The 6,473-nt window shown below is 38.5% G+C and overlaps 1 long non-coding RNA gene across 1 annotated transcript; it reads right to left on the bottom strand.

The window, feature by feature from the left end:
* Nucleotides 1–671: 671 nt before the first annotated feature.
* On the bottom strand, nt 672–3,271 carry LOC130986860 (uncharacterized). Its single transcript, XR_009089456.1, has 3 exons — nt 3,133–3,271; nt 1,428–1,506; nt 672–920 (listed from the first exon to the last, which is right to left on the bottom strand). It is a non-coding gene; the product is annotated as an uncharacterized LOC130986860 (long non-coding RNA).
* Between the last annotated feature and the right edge of the window lie 3,202 nt (nt 3,272–6,473).

Here is a 6,473-nt window from a genome sequence, read left to right as displayed (position 1 = left end):
GAATTCGTCGCGTATCATCATTCTGTGCTTTTCCTTTACCTCGTACATATCTTTTCATTCCTCTTTGTAGTTCAAAAGAATCATTATTTTCTTGAGGGAGCTGAAATGCTCTAAGTTCTCTTTCATTCTTCTACATCATCACCTTAAGAATCTAGATTGTAGAGATATCCTACTAATCTAGTAGTCTATGTTCTTTTGAAATTGTGATCATGCAACTTATAGCAATCTATGTTCTCTGGGAAAACATATGTCAATTTTTCTATCATTCGTCTGATCATAACATCATAGATTGCGAAAATATGCCATGAAAGGCAAAACATTCAACATTTCATCATATCATGCTCTTTACATAAACATATTCATAAAACATCTTAGAACAATAACATCTTTAACACGTTGAACTACAGTTACCTTCTTTCCTTGATTGAGCACGATGCAATGGAGTGTTGAGCGGTGCCGTATAAACCCATGTAAGTCTAAAGAATCAAACTAGACTGACTCTTTTTAGAATAAGGTTTCTAGGGCCAGAGCGAACGAACCGCTCTGATACCACTCTGTCACAGCCCGCAACCCTTAATGACAATTTAGCCGGGGTTATGACTTGGGGTGAACAATAAGAAATGGAAATGGACAATTACTTAACATTAAGGTATATGAGAATGTCACTCATAGATAAGATGCTAGGATCATATATGATCATTTGGATACTTATAAAACATACACATGAAGGAGAACTGATTAAGGTGGGTTATCCAATAACACGTGTCACAACTTCATAACATAGAGTTATTCTAATCAAAGTGTTTTGCAGCGGAAAAACGTGTGAGATATACATATGAAGATGTATACTCAAGGTTACATTTCTTGAAATGTCAAAAGAACACCCGCTCAACATCATTCCATTCCATCAGCTGCTCAACCTGCACATTTAGAAATACATGCAGGGCTGAGTATAAAAATACTCAGTGGGCACATATGCCTACTATGAAATATAACATGCTTCGTAAAGATTTAAATTGTCATGCCATCATAAACAGTACAGCAAGGGGTTTTTCGCTAAAAATGCCCAAGCTTACTAAATTCAGTTGTGATTCTTAAAGTTCGACTGCAGTCTAAGTTCTCTTGTAATCTATCATATCTGGAACTGTGTGCCGGAGAGGTGGCCACCTCTCACGGTCACTTGACCGGCCAACCCGCTAGATGACTCACGGTCACTGGTGTACACTAGCCCTGGCAGGATAGCTATCAACTGCTCAAGAGCCGAATTCGATTACATGATAAAAGCCACATCAGATAGATATCATACTGAAATTGAAACATTTTATGGCAAGACAATATTTGAAATAACTTCAATTAATTTACTCATGAAATAACTTGCTTGAACGTAACATTTAAACTCATTTGATATATATGAAAGTAATGCCCACCTGGATAGGCAAAGCCTGAAGATCATACACATAAAAACCTGTCTTGGGAAAGCAGCGCTAGTCCCCCTGGTCACAAAGCCTACAAGAAATTCTATTCTTAATAGGTCTCCTTGAATCTAATCTTAAGCCATGGTGTAGTGCTTAACATTCTATGATTCACTTAGTCGGTTTTCAAAATTTAATGAATAAATAATTGAAAACATTTCTCTTGAGTTAAGAACACCAACAATATTCTTACCCATCTTTCTTTAATAATTGGAATTATAAATAAAACCAATTAAATCTTAAATACTCTTATTGCAAAAATATAATGCAAATTCATGTCATGCTTGGCATATAATAAGAAATTACTTAAAATATGCACATAATAATAATAATTTAATATTATTATGAAAATTAAAATAATTAATCAAACTTAATAAGTCTAATTAATTATAATAGTGTAGCTTTTTTTTTTAAAACAACTCTCCACAATCCAATTAAATCAATAATTGGGCAGCCCATTTAAAATAATTAAATCAAGGACCTCCCTTTTTTTTTTTTTAATTTCGCAGCCCACTAAAAAAAAATGGCAGCCCAAGTTTAAATAAAATGAGTCCCAACCCTTTAATTAAACACTGGCCCAACTGAAATAAAATTTAAACAAAACTCGGCCCAATAGACTCGGCCCAACACTCAAGCCCAAACCTAGCCCAACCTAGCCCAACACCCCCACCCCCTTTTCCTCCTTATCAGCCGCACACACACATACAAACACAAACGCAGCTGCACACTCCTCTCTCCTCTCTCTCTCTCTCGGACGATATGTCCGTCGCCGCTGCCGTTCAACGGCGCCGTCGCCGCCGGCGAGCGGCGCGGCTCTCCCTTCTTCGGCATCTTTCCTCTCCCCGACGACTGTTCATCTCTTTCTCCCTCACGACTGCTCGCCTCTCTCCCTCGCAACTGCTCGGACTTCACGGCCGTTGGAGCTCGCCGGAGCAAGCGGCGACAGGCTCCAGCTCCCTTCTCTCTTCTCCCTTCTCGGCGACTGCAACAAGAAAAGCTGTCGCCGACGTGACTCGGACTCCCTCTCTCAGATCTCCGGCGACGACAACAGCGATGAACTGCTGCAGCGCCTGAACCCTAGTGACCTCAATCCAGTCGCCCTCAGTCTCCTCCAGTGACTGCACGGTTCCTCTTCCGGCGACGAACGCCGCCGGCCACCCCTCTCTTTCTGAATCAGTCCGGCGACCACAGGACAGCCATGGCCGCCGCCGTTCTTAGATCCAGAGCAACGGCAGAAAAGCCGCCGCCTCGGATCTTCTCCCCCTTTTCACTCTCCCTTGGCCGGACAGCAGCGGCGAGTTGCCGCCGTGCCGTGCTCTACCTCCCTCCATCTATCGACTCTCACAGCCAACAAACACACCAAAGGACTCGATGCAGTAAGGTTCGAAATCAGGGGATAACAAAGCTTCAAGACTTCTCTTTTATCAAGTCGATTCTTTCATATGTACAAACATAAGTCTTTTCTTTAAATCAGTAAATGAATTTTGTTATACATACTGAAAACTTGGTTCAATTGTTAATGCGGATGCACACATATTTATATATATACACAGAATAGATGTATGCGAACATATGTATGAATGTATTCTTCTAAAAATGAAAGATTGAGTTGTTGTCTACTTTAGTAAACACTGCGTAAATAATTTGGTTGAAATAAAACCTTGAGTTGATGAACATCTTGGTGGTTTTGATTTGGCAGTCTGGTTCAATAGTGAATTTGAAATGAAACCTTGATGAAAATGTTGTTTGTTTTATGGACTGAGCTGGAGCTCTATCTCTGGTTGAGAAATTTGTGTGGGATGAAGGAGGACTTTGGCTGATGATATAAAAGGGATGCACAGGGTGGGGTGACTGCACGGCTATACTGTTACTTTTTCAAGAGTAGATGTGTGAATGAAAGAAAATAGAGTGTAGGAAGACTTTAATTGTGTGAATGAAGGAAAATAGAGTGTAGGAAGACTTTAATTGTGTGAATGAAGGAAAATAGAGTGTAGGAAGACTTTAATTGTAGGGAGTGGCTTGATGGTAAGTGTTGTTAAAAGCAATGAAATAACGTGATGTGACAATTAAAACATCTGTGATGAATTGTCAAACTGAAATAATTCTTTAGGGTTCAAATGCTCGTATAAAAAAAATTCAAATGCTCAATTTTAAATAAATATGCAATGCATAAGAATTTAAATAACTAAATTTACAAATATATTTTTGTAAATCGTCTTTGTTGGAATTAAAATAAATTCATTTTCTTTTATTCGGCGTGAATCATCTTCCTATCTAAGTTCAAAATTTTTCTAAACTTAGCTCGAGGAAACGGGGTATTACATTAGCTTTGTCGAATTGATGCTAATATCTATCTTTGAATTTCTGGTGATCTATATTATTTTATATCCATACAACCCCGTATTTCTTGTAACCAAACTCTGCATATTTTTTTAACTTGACCATGCATGTTTTATAAGTTTAATATGTATCTTGTTTAACGGTATCCTGCATATTGTGATACTGAATCATGCATGTTCTTTGCAGATCAATTTTCGAAGAATAATATCATTCCAGAAGTGGACTATATACCCCACTGTGAAGATGATATGAAACCTCGTGTTGAAATGATATTTCCAAAATTAATTGATGGTGAAAAGTTTTATTTTACTTATGCGGTGTGTTGTGGGTTTCAGGGGTGGCTTGGTCTCATTAAATGGTCCAAGAGAAATGTTATTACACATAGGTTTCTGCTTTGGAGTTGGGAGGGACATAAACAATATACTGATAATAAGAATAAGAGATTTATGATGATTACTAGAGTGGATTGTAAGGCTCGTGCTGTTTTACGTCTTATGGATGCTGGTGGTGGATATGTTTTTACAGATTTTGTTGAGCCTCATAATTATTCGTTTATATCAGATAACCATAGGCACTTTATGTGCTATAATAGGAATTTGAATGATGGGCATAAGAAGTTTGTTTTAAATTGTTTAAGAGCAAACATAGGTTCAGTCAAGTCTTTTCGTCTGTTTAAGGAGTTGGTTGGTGAGTATGATAAGGTGGGGTGTACTATTTTCGACTTCAAGAATTTTGCACGTGATTTGAGAGCTCATATTGTTAGTGTGGATTCATAGATTTTGTTGACTAATTTGCACAATAAGCAAGAAATTTGTGCTGATTTTAGGTTCTATAATAAGTGTAGATTCATCTTACAATCTTACGAGGTTGTTTTGGGCTGATCGTACGTCTATTAAGATGTGTTGGGAACTTAATAAAATATCCTAATCCTAGTTTTGATGATACCAAAATCAATAGGTTTCACTTGTAATAGACTAGAACTGTTCGAACTCAAGTGTTAGAGCTCTTTTTCTAGTTTTGTTGCTGTTCTGAAGACTGGAGACTGAAGAATGAAGGATTGAAGACTGAAGATGCCGACTGATGTGACGATTAAGGCAAAGTCAAATACTGATATTTGACTTATCAGTCGAAGAATCAGTTTCAACTGATTACTTAATGCGCGCCACGTGGATTCAGCGGACTGATACTAAAGTCAAGTATCAGTTAAACATTTCTCCTCGGACTGAACCTCTAAAGTTTAAAGGAAGCCACGCACTCCAGAAGTACAGCCGCATTAAATGCAGAGATCTCAGGATCGTCATTTCTCTGCAGAGGCCATTCCTTTATGTGTTTACCTTTTCAGAGATATCCTATCTCCTACTCCTTCAAAGTAGCCGTTCTCACCAAAACAAGGAACCTCGAAGATTGAAGCCTCAGCTCAAGTTTAAATTACTCTCTAACGGAAGAAATCTTGAAGACCATCTCCGCCAACGGATCTATTCAAGACATCTCCTATATATTGCACTCGAGGATCACTTCAATCTTAACCGATTCAACAACATAAGCTGAAAACGCTGCCGAATTCGTTACTCAGCAAAACCAAGCCTCCCCAAAGCTTGAATCGAAGAAGAGAATCACAAAGCCAAAAATCAGTCACTGCTGATTACATATATTCTCTTAGAACTTAAACAAATATTGTAAATCCAAAGCCTAGGTAAAACTGACTGCAGAGAACTTGTTTTTTGTGGTTTAGTTGGCAAGTGTTCAAACCTCCTTTCAACGGACTGAGTTGAGAGTTTGTGTCGAAAAGGAGTTCAGGCAGTGTTCTGTCTCCGTGAGATCTTAGTGTCCAGTGTGCGCTAGGAGTGAGAAATCCAACCCAGTGTGTTGGTACTGAAGATAGGCTCTTCAGTTGTTTCGATTTGTTGTGCACCCGTAAGCACACACATAGGTTTGTTGTGCACCCGTAAGCACATGCCCAGTGAAGTTGTCGATCTGATCAACTGACCGTGGATGTAGGAAGTGTTTTTCGAACCACGTAAAAATCTCTGTGTTATTTACAGCTTTCAGTATTTATCTTCTTACTTGTGCCTCTTACTTTCTTAAACTGAAAACTGATTAATTGCAAAGAAAAACTTAACTGCTGACAACGTGATTAATATCACAGGCTATTTCGAAACAAAAGTTTTCCGCTGCGTATGTTATTAGTCTAACTGCTCTATCTTCAGATAGTCAGTAAGATTCATAACATCTCTCTGTTTAACAAACTCGACTGAAGCCTTACGTGTATCAGTTAAAGTCTTTGACTTAACTGATAACTCTTTACTGAAGAGTATTCAGTATCAGTCGTCAACCTTCTTTTGATAAATCTCTTTTAACTAAAGGTTGAGTCAGTTTGTATTTAAAGTTTCATTTTCAGAAATAGCCTATAGGTGTATTCCCCCCCTCCCCATACACCTATTTGAGACCCTCCGGACCCAACAGTTGGTATCAGAGCGGGTTGTTCGCAAGAACAATTTTGCTTTGACCAAGTTCTACTGAACTAGATCCTGCTCAGAAGGGTCGCCAAAAGTTTTGAAAAAGGGTTCTCGTCTCTTCTGTTTTCTTCTCTGCTTTAATGTGCCCCTTTCCTATTTTCTTGCTTCTTTGCTATGTCTTCTGATCCTTGCAGTTCATCCTCTC

Source organism: Salvia miltiorrhiza, chromosome 5, assembly GCF_028751815.1.
Source record: "Salvia miltiorrhiza cultivar Shanhuang (shh) chromosome 5, IMPLAD_Smil_shh, whole genome shotgun sequence".
Classification (NCBI taxonomy): domain Eukaryota; kingdom Viridiplantae; phylum Streptophyta; class Magnoliopsida; order Lamiales; family Lamiaceae; genus Salvia; species Salvia miltiorrhiza.
This window is presented reverse-complemented; position numbering and strand designations above follow the sequence as displayed.